This window comes from Narcine bancroftii, chromosome 3 (assembly GCF_036971445.1).
Source record: "Narcine bancroftii isolate sNarBan1 chromosome 3, sNarBan1.hap1, whole genome shotgun sequence".
NCBI lineage: Eukaryota > Metazoa > Chordata > Chondrichthyes > Torpediniformes > Narcinidae > Narcine > Narcine bancroftii.
In genome coordinates, this window is record NC_091471.1 from 216,322,165 (window position 1) to 216,340,783 (window position 18,619).

The window sequence follows — 18,619 nt, forward strand, 5'->3', positions numbered from 1 at the left end:
CAAAAAATATGTTTTCAGGTTTATCTGGAGAATTTTCTTGGAGCATCTTTGGCTTTGGTGCTATAACCTTACAACTGAATCTCCAATTCATGCCTCTGGGCAGGTTTCCTGACATGCTTTCTGGAGGAATAATGATGGGAGTGAAACACAGAAGTCTGCAGATGCTGCGATTGTAGTAAAAACACATAGTAAAATGCATTGAGCACCTCGGCTCTATCCGCTGCAATAGCGGGGATCTCCCAGTGGCCACCCACTTCAATTCCCCACCCCATTCCTTTGCTGACATTTCTATCCATGAGCTCCTGCACTGCTGGTCTGAGATCATCTGCAAATTGGAGGGACAACTCCTCATCTTCCACTTGGGCATCCTCCAACCAGATGGCATTGACGTAGACTTCTCCAGTTTCTGTCAAATCCCCCCTCCTCAATCTTTCACCCCCCCTGCCTCCTCTCCTCTAGTTCTGTCTGTCTTCCCTTTTCCCTCTTGTCTCCTTTCACGGAGCCAAATTAAATTTCAACTTTCCTTTTAGCAATTGACACCTCTTGTCTGTTGGTCTGGACATCTCCCCCTGCCCATTCTTCCCCCTTTCTCTCTCCTGTCTTTAATTCAGATGTCTGCCTTTAATTTTAAATTTTAGACATACAGCACTGTAACAGGCCAATTCAGCCCTACAAGTCCGTGCCACACATTTTACGCTCCATTAACCTATACCCCGGTACATTTTTGAAGGATGGGAGGAAACTGGAGCCCTCACTGGAGCTCCCGGAGAAAATCCATGCAGCCACGGGGAGAACGTACAAACTCCCCAGGTCCGGTCCTGATTGCTGGCAGTGTAAAGGTCTTGTGCTAACCGCTACGTCAACTGTGCCATCGTTTTACTTCTAAGTTGAGGAAGGGCTCAGGCCCAAAATATCAGTAGTATAACTTTGCCTCCTATGGATGCTGCGAAACTGGCCGAGTTCCTCCACCATTTACGTGAATAATGATGGAAGACCAGAAATTGTTCAAACAAAATTCCTGCATTTTTGATTTTTTTAAAAATTGTCCATGTGTTTCCCTGGTGTTTCAGTGGGGAAGGTAGAAGGATCACAGTAGTATCGTATATTTAACTGTATTTTCATTCCACACCCAAACAATAGGTTTTGAACCGAGATTAAAAGTTTTCGATAAACTCTTCACATCTTTTAGCTTTCATAACTTTGTGGTAAATTTATTTAATTTTTAAAAAAATAAATGTAAATGTAGACATGCAGCATGGTCACAGGGCATTTCGGCCCACAAGCCAGTGTAGCCCAATTACACCCAATTGACCTTTAATCCCTGGAATGATTCGAAAGGTGGGAGGAAACTGGAGCCCCTGGTAGTGGGTGGGGGGGGAGGGAACCCACGTAGATACGGGGAGAACTTACAAACACCTTACAGACAGTGCCGGGAATCGAAGCCGGTAACAGCGTCGTGCTAACAGCTACACTAATCGTGCTGCTCAACTCTTAATAGTTCCTTGCCTGGCAATTTTTAGTCGGTCTTTCACTCAGTGAAGTTGAAAAAGAACTTAAATATTTATTTAGATCATTGCAAAAAAAACTTTAATTTGTTTATGAAGTCTTGCGCCTCTGTTCTGTGGAAAGTAATAATCATATTAAAATATGGTGTGTAAGACGAGATTTCTGAAGAAGCATATGACTGAGCTAAGAGTTTCATTTCACTCACTTGCATTAATTATGTAGAGAAGTTAACGGAAAGTTACTTCCCAGAGAGAGACATTTATCATAAATGCATGAAAAATGAGTTCTGCCTTCTGACCCTGGAATTTGATTTAGCTGTATGAAATTGTTATGAGGACACAAAACAAGATAGCCACTGGCTTTGCTAAGTACTGTTTTAATTATGTTCCCACAAGACATGGCAGCAGATCTAACAGACCTTATCAGCTGTGCTTGCTGAGGATTTTTTATGATAAAATAAAGGTTTATTTGCCACATTTTCAGTTCCCACTGTCTGTAGTAGCATGTGATATTTTACTCCTATGCCTGTCATGGGTCTAATCCTGAAAGGATGACACTTTGTTGCGCAAGTGCATTGTGGCAGATCTGAAGCTCCTTCGGGAGTTTCCAATCAATCACTTGGGTGTGAGTGGAATTCAGTCGAACACTGAATTAGCTCAGAACAGAATGTATTCATGTGTAACAGCCCACTATCTGGATGACACCAAAATGGCTCCTAGTCCTTGAAGGTCTTTACAATGATTAGCTGGGAGAATTGGCTGTTTCTGTCAATCACACTGTTTTACAGCTATTTCCACTGACTTCCATGTAGCAGCGATAGACTTGCCTCAGATGAAGGAGAGATCGCTGCAGTTGCTGTTCTTTCCCGATGAAGTGGACCTTGCTTTGCTGCAAAACGTGCCCTGTTATAATCCTTGTGTTGAAGAAGAGCTTGCAATGAACATAATCGTGAATAGAACATTAAATCATTCCAGCTGGGTGAGTCTCAAAGAGGGGCCGGTTTAGAATGTGACTGAGTTCGCAAGTGTCGAATCACAGGAGTTGTGGGATGTTTAAGGGTTTTCTGTGTGCAGCTGTGAGTAGAGAGCATAAAGTGGCAGTTTCGGTGTGAAATGTGGTGAGCTAAATTATTAAATGTAATGTTTAAATGCTTTGGGGTATTTCCTGAATGCATTGGAAACTGCTGTTGATCACTTATCTCAGTGTCTGACAAAGGAGAGCTCTGAATCTCGACAGCAGCGCAACTGTATCTCAGCCATGAATGTTGAGGATTATTATTTACATGAAACTCTTGTGTAAGTACATTGCTTGCTTTATTTAATATAACAGAACAATGCAGCTGCAGCCTTGTAATGAGAAGAATGGAAAGGAAAATAAATGATTTTAATGTTCTATTAATGTATTGTTTAATATTTCATCTATAGTTTCAAATGTAGATTGTCAGGCATGTGTGATGTTCAGTATAATTGTTTAAATTCTGCCACGTTTACAAAAGTAAAACACATATCCACTCTGCTTAAACATCGCATGAAGTTTAACATTAAATCTTCAATAAAAATGTGGAATGTTGATACACAACAAGATGCTTATTATCTAGATAGAGTACAGCATGCTTCATTTTATCAGAATGAAATGGTTGAAGCCCCTTGTTCTACCATCATTATCTCAGTAAATATTCGCTGCACTGACTCAGTTACTGCAGTTTGGATGAACAAACATCGCTTGTGCAAAGCCAGACTTTAAACGTAACTCTGCAACCTTCTTGGTGCTCGTCACAGCACCCGTTGCGCTCAGACCATTCAATTCCTGTTGATTCAGTGGTTAGGTGGGTGGCAATGGTGAGGTAGGGGTTGAAATATGAAAATGACTGAAATCATCTAAATCTTTATAATCCTCTTTAGCATTTAAAGCTTAGGAAAGATGATCGCAGAGAATGTAAAAATAATGTATGATTAAACCCAGGTAGATCAATTTCTTTGCTCTATACACTAAGTTTGGAGCTCCAGGTATATTCTCTAATATATAGTACAGAATAAAACTTACCTGCATAATCATTTTTTTAATTAGGTAGAGTGATCTTTTTTTTAAAGTAACTTGATATCATGGTATTTCCTTCATCCGGCATGAGATAAATGTCATATTTTGATTTGCAACAATAATTGGGAGAACAGGAAAGGGCAATACGTGGAGACATTAGACCTAACAACAAATTATTGATTGAGCGGAACTGAAACAGAGTTATCAAGATGTCACAGAGCAACATTCAAATTTGTCAGGGACTGTTTAAAGAGTGTTGACAACACAAATGTATAAAGAAAAGTCCAAATTCTTTGATAGCACTGGAGCTCCAATATGAGTAAACCCTGTGCAGACGATTAACTTAAACCACTGACAGGGATTGTGGGTCATTACAATTCCTCTGGGAGCTTGGTTGAGAATGCCACACAACAAACAAGCCAGCTGCCACCAGTCGAAAGTCAGAAACGAAGAGCCCCCTCAAAATGGACTAAGCGATCTTTACAAATAGTCGCGGATATTGATATGCTGCAGTTTTTACAGCACTCTACACTTTAAAATAACATGGCTTTGCATTAAAAATGTTTAAATATTGTTTGAGCGCTGACGCACAGCCCATTTCAGCAATCAAAACCTAGTAAAACAAAATCTCCTGGAACTTTTTGTCCTGACCCTTATCAAATGTTACGTAAAATCCTTAAAGGACATTGTTTCCCTTCTAAATGGAAAAAAAATTGCTTTGTCATTTTCATCCTATTGACAGATTTGTGGCATTGTTTGGTTACAATTATGTCATTGCAAGCAAGTTTGATGCGTTTAAATCGTACAGGTTATAACTTGTCTTTGCAATATTTTAGTCATTGATGCCCATTTGGAGCAACATGATCATCCTCAGTGTTAAAATAAAGTAGCAGCTCATTCATTATATGTCACCGGTAATTTAACCCTCTGCTCTTGGAGGATGGGGAACCATTGTGCAAATGTATACACCTAGGCTCTAAAGCAGCTATTCTCAACCTCTTTATTGGCTATGACTCCACCCCCCCCCCCGCCACTTAGGACTCAAAATTTATGGGCCCCCTTCCCTGTGAAGCAGTCACATTTTGGTACCTCTCTTCTACCGACAAAAAAAATATTTATGTTACATGAGGTGAAAGGAAAACAAGGTGTTTACTTAAATGTGGTGTGGATTGAGGGGTTGGGGGGGTTGGGAGGAGGGGTTGGCGTAGGGTCCCCATTGAGAGTAGGGGCTCTCAACCATTATGTTTTGCTTAAGGTAGCCAAGAGCACTGACAGCCATGCATTCAATATGGAATGGCGGCAGGTATTATCAGAAAGCATTTGTCAAGATCTGAGTAAGGTGCTCAGATGGTTTAAAGACCTCTTCCTCTGTTAAAACATGACACCACATTCAGAGCGAGACGTGGAAGTCCACAGATGCTGTGATTGTAGTCGAAATACAGAAATGTTGGAGAACTCAGCAGGTCTATTGGAGGTAAGATATATTCACCAACGTCTCCGGCCTGAACCCTTTTGCTGCTGTTGCTTCTCCTACCTTGAAGAAGGACTCAGGGCTGAAACCTTGGTTATATGTCTTTACCTCTTATAGCTGCTGTAAGGCCTGCTGAGTTTCTCCAACATTTCTGTGTTTCAACGACACTCAGTGTGTCTGCTACAAGCAGGTACCATTTGCAGCCTCCCTCTGCCATGCCCACCAAGTTGCTAACAACATCAGAGTGACACAGATTTCCATCGCAGCCTCAGCTTGATCCCTTTCTATTCATGTTTTGTCTTTCTATGGGCCCTGTGCCCTGCCTGAGTGGAGAAAGGAGGATTAGGAGAAAGCTGAAATGCATACTTTTGAACATGGTATGTGAATTTTGTATATTGGAAGCTTTGAGTGTGCTGTTGTTTGTTGGAGACATTTAAAAAAAAAAATAACTGTCCCTTGGATAATTCCTGGGCTAAGTAAAAAGTCAGTTAAATGTACTTCAGGTTTTCACTTACCTCATGCAGAAGTACAGCCGACTATTTACTTACCAGCAAAATAATGCATGGCATAAATTATGTTAAAATGAGATCAGGGGATAAGGGCACTGGTGAGTGCAGTAAAACAGAGGGATCTGGGAATAAAAAGACATAATGCCCTGAAAGTGGCGTCACAGATGGATAGGGTCAAAAAGAGCTTTTGGCACATTGGCCTTCATAAGTCAAAGTATTGAGTATAGGAGTTGGGATGTTATGGAAAAGTTGTACAAAACAGTGGTGAGGACAAATTTGGAGTATTGCGTGCGGTTTTGGTCACCTAACTGCAGGGAAGATATCAATAAAGCAGAAAGAGTGCGGAGAAAATGTACTAGGATGTTCCCCAGACTTCAGGAACTGAGTTATAGGGAAGGTTAAGCAACTTAGGACTTTATTCCCTGGAGCGTAGAAGAATGAGGGGAGATTTGATAGAAGTATTTAAAATTATGAGGAGAATAGACAGAGTAAATGTAGATAGGCTTTTTTCCACTGAGGGTAGGTGAGATACAAACCAGAGGTCTTGGGTTAAGGATGAAGCAAAAGAAGTTTTGGGGGAACATTACAGGGGAACTTTTTCACACAGAGTGGTGAGAGTATGAAGTGGTGAATGCGGCTCAGTTTTAATATTGAAGAAAATATTGGACAGGTCCATAGATGGATGTGTATGGAGCAATATGAAATAGGTGCAAATCAGTGGGACAAAGCAAAATAAGAGTTTGGTGCAGACTAGAAGGATCTTTTCTCTGTGCCGTAATCTTCTATGGATCTATGGGGTTACCTGACCTGCCAACGTGCTTGAGTAATGACCAGAAGATACCTTTTACTTTGTTCCCACTAACCACTGTTTCACCACAAAGTTATCTACTGTAGGCCATACCATTACTGTTATCAGCATCTTAAGTTGTGAAGAGGTTTACTTGTATACAGGTATTTAATTTATTTGCCTCTCAATTTTCTTTTTCAAGTTTACTATTGTAAATTGCAAAATGTAATAGTGAATATCAGAAAAAGAGAGAAAGCAATCAGTCAAAACATACCGAGGGTGTAGGTCAATTTGGTGTAATTGGGTGCATAGGCTTGGGGGCCGAAATGGCCTGTTACCATGTTTTATGTCTCAATTTAAAAAAAAAAAATTCTTGCTTCCACATGTTCAGATGAAGGTTCTTTGATCTGGAACATTACCTGTTTCTCTTCTCAGAGATGCGATCTGACCTTTTGAGCATTTCCAGGGTTTCTTTTCCATAAATAAAAGAGTTTGACACCTCCCTTTTTAATAGTCTTGCTAGAAATAAAACTTAATTCTATTGAAGAATCTTACAAAATATAATAGTTTGAAAACAAAAAAAAGAGCAAATACATTGAATCAGATTTCCACGGAATATAAAAGCCAGTGAGTTCGTTAGCATTGGAACTGCATAAAAGTTGGCTTCACTCTTGTTTTGTGACGATATGGTACTTTAGCAATTGTAAAATGATAATGCAGCAGTTGTGCGGGCAAGGATAATAGACATGGCAAACTGCAAGTCGCAGAATATTAACTGTCTAATGGATAGTGTTCTCTTGACAATATGTTCGTGTGGTGCCTCGAAAGTAGCCAAATAGTCATAGTGTTGTATAGCACAGACATAGTCCTACTTGCTTGCATTCGGCCCACACCCTTCCAGTTCCTTCACATCCATGATGTTATCCAAGTGTTTCTCAAAGGAAGCTAATTGCCTCCACCACTTTGTCTGGCAGCTCATTCCATGTGCTGGCCACCTTCTGTCCCTCAAGGCCCTTCCTAAATCTTAGCCCTCTCATCTTATTGTTATGCCCTCTCATCTAGAAAACAGTCACTATTCACCTTATTCTGCCCCTCATTATTTTATAGACCTCAATAAGATCCCCTTCCTGCCCTCAAAGGAAAACAGGCCTAATATTTGCAATTTCTTATGATAACTCAACTTCCCCTGTCCTGGCTATGAATTCGTAAAACCTTCTGTACCCTTTCCAACTTTACAATGTCCTTCCTAAACCTGGGCAACCAAATCTGCCCTCAATAAAGCTTCAAAATGTACAGAGGTTGTAGGTTAATTGGGATATTTTGGAGATGGGCTCATGAGCCAGAAAGGCCTGTTACCATGCTGTATGTCTAAATGGTTAAATTTTTAAAAATTCTAATTCCACCTTTAAGACTCTGACATGATAAAGCAAAATTGATGACTACCCGATCCCCACCCCCTGTGAGAATAGAGACTACTTTCTGAAGGAAATAGAAATTTACCAAATGGTGATTTGTTCCCATGTTCAACATATTTCTTGAAATGCTTGCCTTAATTGAAGGCTGTCACATTTTTGTGCTGGGAGGATTGCTTCCATGCTTAGATCTGGAAACCTAATTTTTCACTTGATGGGAATGTACAATGTCAAAAGCAATACCTCTCAAAGAGAGATGAGATCGATATCTCTCTCTCCCTCTCTCTCTCTCTCTCTCTCTCTCTCTCTCTCTCTCTCTCTCCCCCTCTCTCCTTCTCCCCCCCACAATCTTGTACAAACATGAAGCAAGACCCTCATCAACCTTTACCCCAAACCCATCAGCACTAATGTAGTCAAATAGGTAATTAATTTGCCATTTACAGGACTTTGGCATGCAAAAGTTATTATTTCAAATGTCTGTCTATGCAAGAAGAACAAATATATATATATATATATATATATATATATATCAGTGTATGACATGTAGAGGTCAAGCATAAATGTGCATCTTTGTCTTGGTAGGGTTCTTCCAAATGATTGAATAATGTACAGCCATTTTGCTATGGTGTATGTATTTTGGAAAAGATTAAAATTCATTGCATTGGAAAAAGGGAACTTTAATAAAATTTGGCTGGCATGGTTATTGTAGCAGCTAGTGCAAAGCTGTTACAGCACCAGCGATTGGGACTGGATTCAAATCCCGTGCTGTCTGTAAGGAGTTTTGTGTTCTCCCTATGTCTGTGTGGGTTTTCCCATGGGCTCCAGTTTACTCCCACCATTCAAAATGTACCAGGGTTTTTAGGTCAATTGGGTGTAATTATTTGGGTGTAATTGGGCGGCATGGGCTCGTGGGCCAAAAGGGCTTGTTACTGTGCTGTATGTCTAAAGTTAAAGTTTATTTCTGACATAAATAATTTATTTTGCATAACTGCAAACTAACAATACATGCACCATCTGCAGTGAAACACAAAAGTCTGCAGACTCTCCCATTGTAGTAAAGACACAGAAATGTTGGAGGAACTCAACAGGTCTTGCAGCGTTCATAGGAGGTAAAGATTATATAACCGATGTTTCAGGCCTTGTATTTATACCAATTAATCAGTATTGGTTTCACACTTACACTGTTTCTTGAGTTAGAAGTAGTTTGAGTAATTTTCCAAGCTTGTCTTAAGCCCCAAGTTATAAATTGAATGTTTACAACCTTAAGAGTTAAAAAAAAACTAGTAATCGTCAGTGAACTTGTTCCATCCATTCTGCAAAGCCTCTGCCCTAATGGCCAAATAAATCCATCCAAATCTGTGGGTTAATGATTCATTAAAACCACATTAATTCATATTGTAAAACCGTTTCCAAGATATTCCTGGAGTTGAACGAACACCTTCTCCTGTATTCTTGTCAGTGAAATTAACTGATTGGAGACCTCAAGGTACCTTTCAACCAACTTTATTTCACAGGATATATCATAGAGTAGGTGGCAGGCTCCACTGCTTACTGACTCTAAAATCTACTTCTACACACAGGTATATCAAGTTCAAGTTCATTATCATTCGATTGCACGAGTATAAGCTGATCAAACAGAGTTCTCCGGTCCTTGATGCAGAACATGAAGACACACAAACAGACAAACAATGCAAATAAATAAATAAATGTAGCTGAGTAAATATGAGAGTCTCGGATAGTGAGTGCGAGCCATTCCTTTGGTCGCTCAGCATTCTCACTGCCCGTGGGAAGAAGCTGTTCCTCACCCTGGTGGTGCTGGCTCTGATCCCCGATGGGAGCAGCTGTGTGTGGGGTGGAAGGGGTCCACATTGATGGGGTAGAGGGAGACTCCTGTGATCACCTCTGCCACTCTAATGGTCTTCCGATGCACTTCTCTGCATCATCTATACCACACTGTGATGCAGTAGACCAGAACGCTCTTGATAGAGGTCCTGCAGAAGTGTGGCCTGTATAATGGTGGCCAGTAGCATTGCCCACTTCAGTCTGTTCAGGAAGAGTGGTCACTGTTGTGCCTTCCTGACAAGTTGAAGAGATGTTCTTCAACCAAGATAGCTCACTTCATAATTGGACTCCAAGAAATTTCAGTACATACATAACATCACATACAACCCAGACAAGGCAGAATTACCAGTTGATGCTTGTCTACTCTCTCCACTACCAAGTTATTGATGTGTAGTGGAGGGTGGTCGCTCATGATCTACCTGGTCCACTTTTATTCCTCTCATTTTGTTCATGGTGGGACATAGGTGTTACTGTTACACCTTTTCATGTGATTTTCCACCTCTTCTCTATAGTGCAACTTAACGTTGTGGCCGATTAGGCCAAATACTGTTGTGTCATCTGCAAACCTGATTACTCTGTACAAAAAGAGGAACAACCCATTACAGAAAATAGGATTACACCATGGAATAAATCCATTGAAAACTACACCAGGACCTTTATTACAATTTTTTGTCTTTTAAAATCGTAGTTTTGTCTAATTTGAAGAAGAATGTATTAATGACCACTGTTAGCGTCCTTGAATGTGGTTAAGACTTCTAAATAATATCTTACTGAATAGATACTGCATTAAAATGGGACAGTGTCAATCTTTTCTTCATAAAATTTCTTACGCAGTTCTGATTCTTTTTGGCACTTTGTTAACATTAGGAACAGTTGCCCTCTACTGGTGAAACAAAGAACAGGACCCTGAAGTGTGAGGTATTAAAGTGTGCTGAACTTCAGCGAAGGGTTAATTCATCTGTTCCAGAAATTAAACTGTTGTGAGTTGCGTTTAATACCCACGAGCACTGCTTCTTATTTCATTCTTCAGGGATCTTGGGAATGTTGTGTGCTGCATTTTTGCATGAGTAATCAGTATTTACCGGTACCTACTCCTTTGGTGAAGTTCAATTGTAACTCTGAGTTTAATTGCTTTTGATGTGCTTTATTCCAACTTTTTAAATTGCTGTTTGGTTTGTATCTGAGTTTGGTGGCAGACACCGAAATTGCATATGTTGGGCATTGAGGGTAGTTCAGTTAATGCAACAGTAATGTAGAACATTTCTTTATGCACGGCCAGGCTGAGGTCACCAGTAAATTGGAGAAACAACTCCTCATATTCCATCTGGGCACCCTCCAGATTCCCTATCCCTATTTCTCTCTCTTTCCCTCTGTCTCCTCTCCTCCATCTCTGCATTCACAGAGCCATCCCTCTCCCAATCAATCCATACCTTGATGAAGGGCTCAAGCCCGAAACGTTGGTGATGGATCTTTGCTACATAGGATACTGTTTGACCATCTGAGTTTCTCCAGCATTGCGCTTTTACCTCACCTCTCCTGTCCTATCCGTGTCCAATTATGGCCTTTTGCCTGTTGGCTTGTGTTCCTCCCCCGGCCAATCTTCTCCCCAGCCTTTTAATTGAAATGCCTGCCTACGGTTTGCTCAAATCTTGAGGAAGGGCTCAAGCTCCAAATGTCAGGTAGATAGATAGATAGATATGCATGCTGCAAAACTTGCTGAGTCCCTCCAGCATTTTTGTTTCTTTACTTAAACTGCAGCATCTGCAGACTTTCATGGGGCACCTTATTTCAGAAATACAGGAGGACTTCAAAAAGGGTTATAAAGCATATTTCTCAAATTATAAATGTAATCAGTCTGATAGAAAGTGATCACTTTATGTGTATTTTTGTCGAAGGAATATGACTGCAGGATTCATCTGTAATATGGCTGCAGATTTCGGGTCTTGCAATGCAGAAATACACCATGTGCTGTACGAACGGCCTCATCAGAATCAGGCTTATTGTCATGAACATGAAATGTTTCGCAGCAGCAGTAATGTGGTCCAGAACAAGGTGTAAAATCACTATAAATTGCAAGATTCCTTTATTGTAGTGTAATAAAAACAGTGTAATATTACACACACTTGCCTTTAAGTGTAAGGCAGAAGGATTCACCATCATTTGCCAATGGGCGAAAAGTTGGCATATCAGTGAGTGCAATGCCTTTACAATACCAGCGATCAGTACTGACAAGATCGCGAATTTTAAACCTCGCTTTGGAATGGGTTGGGTGGTAGCTGCAACTTTTCCCTGTTTGTAGTGTGCTGCTCTATAAGGGGAGTCACAAATACTTTCTTTTCCGAGACTTCTGATTCTTGGGCAGCACGTTTGGCATCGCGGTGAGCGCCATGCCAATACAGCACCAGTGGTCGGGACCGGGCTTCAAATCCCACGCTGTCTGTAAGGTGGGTTGCATGGGTTTTCCCGGGCAGCTCCTGTTTCCTCCCACCCTTCAAATCGTACCAGGGGTGTAGGTTAATTGGGTAGCATGGATTCTGGAGCCAAAATAGCCTGTTACCTTGCTGGGTGTCTAAATTTAAAATTTTATTTATATTTAAGTTTCAAGATTCCTTTATTGTCATGTAATAGTACAGAACATTTACTATCTCACCAAATTGCCTTCTGCCTGCTGAAAGGCAGACAAAAAAGCCGCCATTAGTGTTGCCCACCACCCCTTACAGTACAAGAGAAAGAAAAGTAAAAAAGAGCTCCTTCAGAGACCAAATGTCCATGGATTCACCTCCAGTACTCCTGCACAGATACCTGATCGATCCACCGGCAACCTGAGCTCCAGATCCAAACCTCCAGCATGATCAGGAAGTGTTCAGCGCCCTCAGTGCCCTCTCGAATCTCATTTCCGATACCTGGCTGCCATGAGCCAGTGTCCAGCAGCTCGCAGCCGGTGTGCAAACCCCCCTCGCTCCCCCACACCGACCGCATTTTGCCTGCAGCCTCAGTAGCTGAGCCCCTTGCTGGTCTGCCGCCTTGCAAGGGAGTAGAAGGCAGAACAACCAGCGTCTTTCCAATAGTGTAGGGTGCCAGCAACAGTGCTGGTGTCACTTTGTGGCCACTACACAGCTGTAGTGGGCCACAGAGGGTTTTTCCTCACCACAGAGTTCCTGCCTCTTGTGTTCAACTCCTGCATATATGAGCATCATGTTGAGCATCACATAGAATGGGATACAACAAACTTGAACAATCAAGGAGAGATAATTAATTAGTCACTCAAATGGGGTTTGATACTTCTTGTATTCATGTGTGCTGCACCATCTGACTGTAACGAGAGTCCCCTGGCTGTGGAGAGAGAGAGAAGATGGCAGGAGGAGGACAGATAAGCAATCCTAACATGGATGAGTTCTCATTGGCCAGAAATCTACCTGACCTAGCATTCTAGCATCATTATTTCGGCCACTGAAGAGGTACTGGGCTTCTCCTCCAGGAAAAACAAGGTTTGATGAAAACTACCAGGAAATCCAGGAGCTGCAGGTAAAGAAGCGAGCTGCCCACCAGGCTCACCTTGCAAAGCCGTCCTGGCCAGAGAAGAAACGAGCCTTCTGTCGCGCATGCAGACATCTTCAGTGCAAACACCAGGAGATCCAAAATGAGTGGTGGACTAGCCTCGTCAAATGAAAACAGTTCATCGCGGACATTGGCGACTTCAGGGGTTTTTATGAGGCTCTAAAGGCTGTGTACGGCCCCTCACCCCAAGTCCAAAGCCCGCTGCGCAGCTCAGACGACAAAGTCCTCCTCAGCGACAAGATCTCCATCCTCAACCGATGGTCAGAACACTTCCAATCTTTTCAGTGCCAACCGCTCAGTCCAAGAATTCGCCCTGCTCCAGCTCCCTCAACATCCCTTAAGGCTAGAGCTGGATGAGGTCCTCACACGGGAAGAGACATATAAGGCAATTGAACAACTGAAAAGTGGCAAAGCAGCAGGAATGGATGGAATCCCCCCAGAGGTCTGGAAGGCTGGCGGCAAAACTCTGCATGCCAAACTGCATGAGTTTTTAAAGCTCTGCTGGGACCAAGGAAAGCTGCCTCAAGACCTTCGTGATGCCATCATCATCACCCTGTACAAAAACAAAGGTGAGAAATCAGACTGCTCAAACTACAGGGGAATCACGCTGCTCTCCATTGCAGGCAAAATCTTCGCTAGGATTCTCCTAAATAGAATAATACCTAGTGTCGCCGAAAATGTACTCCCAGAATCACAGTGCAGCTTTTGTGCAAACAGAGGAACTACTGACATGGTCTTTGCCCTCAGACAGCTCGAAGAAAAGTGCAGAGAACAAAACAAAGGACTCTACATCACCTTTGTTGACCTCACCAAAGCCTTCGACATTGTGAGTAGGAAAGGGCTTTGGCAAATACTAGAGCGCCTCGGATGCCCCCCAAAGTTCCTCAACATGATTATCCAACTGCACGAAAACCAACAAGGTTGGGTTAGATAGAGCAATGAGCTCTCTGAACCCTTCTCCATTAACAATGGCGTGAAGCAACGCTGCGTTCTCGCACCAACTCTCTATTCAATCTTCTTCAGCATAATGCTGAAACAAGCCATGAAGATGCTGTTTACATCCGGACTGCATGGATGGCAGTCTCTTCAATCTGAGGTGCCTGCAAGCTCACACCAAGACACAAGAGCAACTTGTCCGTGAGCTACTCTTTGCAGACGATGCCGCTTTAGTTGCCCATTCAGAGCCAGCTTTTCAGCACTTGACGTCCTGTTTTGTGGAAACTGCCAAAATGTTTGGCCTGGAAGTCAGCCTGAAGAAAACTGAGGTCCTCCATCAGCCAGCTCCCCACCATGACTACCAGCCCCCCCACATCTCCATTGGACACACAAAACTCAAAACAGTCAACCAGTTTACCTATCTCGGCTACACCATTTCATCGGATGCAAGGATCGACAACGAGATAGACAACAGACTCGCCAAGGCAAATAGCGCCTTTGGAAGACTACACAAAAGAGTCTGGAAAAACAACCAACTGAAAAACCTCACAAAGATTAGCGTATACAGAGCCGTTGTCATACCCACACTCCTGTTCGGCTCCGAATCATTTTACCGGCATCACCTACGGCTCCTAGAACGCTTCCACCAGCGTTGTCTCCGCTCCATCCTCAACATTCATTGGAGCGACTTCATCTCCAACATCGAAGTACTCGAGATGGCAGAGGCTGACAGGATCGAATCCACGCTGCTGAAGATCAAACTGCGCTGGGTAGGTCACGTCTCCAGAATGGAGGACCATCGGCTTCCCAAGATCGTGTTATATGGCGAGCTCTCCACTGGCCACCAAGACAGAGGTGCACCAAAGAAAAGGTACAAGGACTGCCTAAAGAAATCTCTTGGTGCCTGCCATATTGACTATCACCAGTGGGCTGATATCGCCTCAAACCATGCATCTTGGCGCCTCAAAGTTCGCCGGGCTGCAACCTCCTTTGAAGAAGACCGCAGAGCCCATCTCACTGACAAAAGACAAAGGAGGAAAAACCCAACACCCAACCCCAACCCACCAATTTTCCCTTGCAACAGCTGCAACCGTGTCTGCCTGTCCCGCATCAGACTTGTCAGCTACAAACGAGCCTGCAGCTGATGTGGACATTACCCCTCCATAAATCTTCGTCCGCGAAGCCAAGCCAAAGAATAAGAAGAAGTCTACTAAGATGTAGGAGCAGAAATAGGCCATTCAGCCCATTGAGTGTGCTCCATTAAGCCATGAGCTGGTTCATTTTTCCACTCAGCCCCACTGCCTGGCCTTTTCTCCTTTGATGCCCTGACTAATCAAGGACCTATCACTCTCTGCCTCAAATAAACACAATAACCTGGCCTCCACAACTGCATCTGGCAACAGATTCCACAGATTTAGCATCCTCTGGCTAAAGAAATTCCTACACATTACTGTTTTAAGTTGAGGCCTTTCAGTCTTGAAGTTGTGCCCTCTTGTCCTAGACTCTCCCACCATGGGAAACCACCATTCTGCATCTACTCTGTCCACACCTTTCAACTCCTGAAATGTTTCACTAGTCCTTAGTGAAATCTTGATCAAAATATTAAAGAAAAAAAGTCAATCCAATTTGAACTTTCCAGAGTTATACAATTTCACAAATCTGTGTTTTCTTAATGACTGTCTCCGGGTGCCTGATGCAGTTGTAATCCTCAGTGGTTGCAGTGCCTTAGTAGAAAGGCCACTAAAACATTCAAAGTTCAGATTTATTTTCAGAGTACTTTCATGGCATCACTTACGACCCTGAGAATTTTTTTCCTGTGGGCCAACATGGCATCACTTACGACCCTGAGATTTTTTTCCTGCGAGCCAACATGGCATCACATACGACCCTGAGAATTTTTTTTCCTGTGGGCCAACATGGCATCACTTACGACCCTGAGATTTTTTTTCCTGCAAGCCAACATTGGCATCACATACGACCCTGAGAATTTTTTTTCCTGCGGGCCAACATGGCATCACTTACGATCCTGAGATTTTTTTTCCTGCGAGCCAACATGGCATCACATACCACCCTGAGAATTTCTTTCCTGTGGGCCCACGTGGCATCACTTACGACCCTGAGATTTTTTTTCCTGCGGGCCAGACAGAATTTCTACTTATTGGTAGTGTAGAAAAACTATACTCATGGAAGCTACGTATACAAAAGAGAGAAATGTAAATAAGAAGGAAATGCAAACTCTGCAAAACAAAAAAAATAACTATTCAATGATAAATATTGTACCAAGTCCAAGTCCTTAAATGAGTCTCTGATTGAGTTTGTTTTGGAGGAGTCTGATGGTGGAGGGGTAGCAGCTGTTCCTGAACCTGGTGGTCCGAGTCTTGTGGCACCTGCACCTCTCTCCTGATGGCAGCAGCGAGGAAAGAGCATATTCTAGGTGGTGTGGATCCTTGATGATTGCTGCTGCTTTGCTGTGATATTACTGGCCTGACTCCACTATCTTTTGCAGGGCTTTTCACTGAGAGGTTTTGGTGTTCCCACAGCGGGCTGTGATCCAGCCAGTCAGCAGATTTTCCTTTGCACATCTTTCAAAGTTTGCAAAGGTTTTTGATGTCATGTTGAACCTCTGTAAACTCTTGGGGAAGTAGAGGGGCTGACATTCATGTGTTGAATCCATTAAAGGTCCTTCGAAATAAAGACTGACAGAAATTTAAACTTGCTCACCTTCCTCAGATCCCACAATGATCACTGGATCTTACACCTACAAGTTTCTCATTAATGGGCACTACCAGTTACCCCAATAACCACAAGGACAAAGTCCGAGGGGAACAATAGGCTTTATTGTACAGAAGACTTGAGCTGGCCCAGATCCAAGCTAGGGAAGGGAGAGGTGGCTTGACCTTTATGGCCTAGGCCACAGGGGAGGAGTCCCGGGGAGAGTGTCATCAGGGGTGAGCCAGCCCGTGCCTTTACCAACCAATGACTATATACAATCCATATCATTACCCACAATAATCACTGGATCTTACACCTACAAGTTTCTCCTCCTGAAGGCCACAATCAGCTCATGTTTTTTTTTAATTTACATGTACAGCACGGTAATGGGCCATTTTAGCCCATGAGCCCCTGCCGCCCAATTACACACAATTAACCTAAAATCCCCAATACATTTCAAAGGGGAAGTTTTGAATTTGAGATTGATTGTGAGATTGTGGTTAATAGACCATTAAGCCAAATTTTCTGTCTCTCACAGCCTCAGGGAGCTGGATTTGATCATGACCTTGGATGCTCTCTATGTGGAGATGGCACATTTCTTAATTTAAAAAAAATTAGATATGCAGCACAGTAGCCGGCCATTTTGGCCCACAAGTCCTTGCTGCCCAATTTACACGCAATTTGCCTACACCCTTGGTACATTTTGGACGGTGGGAGGATTCCGGAGCCCCCAGGAAAAACCCATGCAGACACAAGGAGAACGTACAAAGTCCTTACAGACAGCACAGATTCAAACTCCAATCACGATTGCTGGCGCTGTAAAGGCATTGCACTAACTGCTATGCCAGACCGTGTCACCCATTCTCCGCATGGCCTGTCTTTTTTCTCCTGTGTCCCATAACTAACAGCCTGGGTGATAAGTGAATTGTTAACTGGACTTTATTCACAATGGAGTTATGTGATGGAATAATTGGTGGATGTTAATGGGCAGGTGAAATAAGTTGTAGAAATATCAGTGGGGAAATGGACTTGATGGGATTGCTCTGATGCCTGAATGGCCTCTCTCTATGTTGTCAGAAAATAAAAGAACAAACAGTCATGGTTTTTGAACTTGAATATCTTGGTGCTGTTATTCCACCATTGAGGCAAGTCAGAATGATTGGTTGACTGCCCGACAGGTGGTAGCAATGACATTGGTGAAGTTGCAGCACTGGGCTCATAGAATTCCGACCCTTGGAGCCTCTGCTACTTCCCTGGGAATGGCACCTTTGCAATCCTTGTGATGTCTGAGTGCACAGATGTCGACACTGCCAGGGCATTCTCCAGGTCCCATTGTACACTTGAAGCTGTTTCAGGTCCTGCAGCAGGTATTCAGTGAAGCCTGCTGGCTGCCTTCTGCCCTCTGCTCCATGTCTGCCTCCATGTGTATGATAGATATGATACCCGCTGGATAACGAGCCCATGCAAAGATATGTCCAAATGAAACACGAAAGTCTGCACACACTGTGATTGTAGTAAAAGCGCAGAACCCAGCGGGTTGAACTGCATCCACAGAAGGTCAGGAGATATCACCGACTTTTCAGGTCTGAGTCCTTCTCACAGAAATGCAGGTCTCGTGTATTTTCACAAGGTTTCAGGCCAGAAACGTTGGTTCTATTTTTTAAATTTAAAAAAGAAAATAATTTGCAGCAAAGTAGAAGCCAATTTTCACTATTTAAACCAAATTAAACTAAACCTAATATGTCTTTTGGAAGGTGGAAAGAAACCGGAACAGCCAGAGGAAACCCACGCAGACACAGGGAGAACCTACAAACTCTTTACAGGCAGCGCCAGATTCAAACCTGGGTCA

The 18,619-nt window shown here is 42.8% G+C and overlaps 1 protein-coding gene across 9 annotated transcripts in view; it reads left to right on the forward strand.

Annotated features, from left to right (window-relative positions):
• The window catches only part of ndst3 (N-deacetylase/N-sulfotransferase (heparan glucosaminyl) 3), a 417,173-nt gene that overhangs the window by 11,629 nt on the left and 386,925 nt on the right, over nucleotides 1–18,619 (forward strand). For 6 of the 9 annotated variants that reach the window (XM_069926582.1, XM_069926590.1, XM_069926587.1 and 3 more), the window contains exon 1: nucleotides 2,394–2,484. The exons of 1 other annotated variant lie outside the window; for it this stretch is intronic. The gene's annotated coding sequence lies outside the window, so the exon portion shown is untranslated. Of the gene's footprint in view, nucleotides 1–2,393; nucleotides 2,485–2,573; nucleotides 2,802–18,619 lie in introns of those variants that run through there. 2 more of the 9 variants (XM_069926583.1, XM_069926586.1) reach the window with 2 other exon arrangements.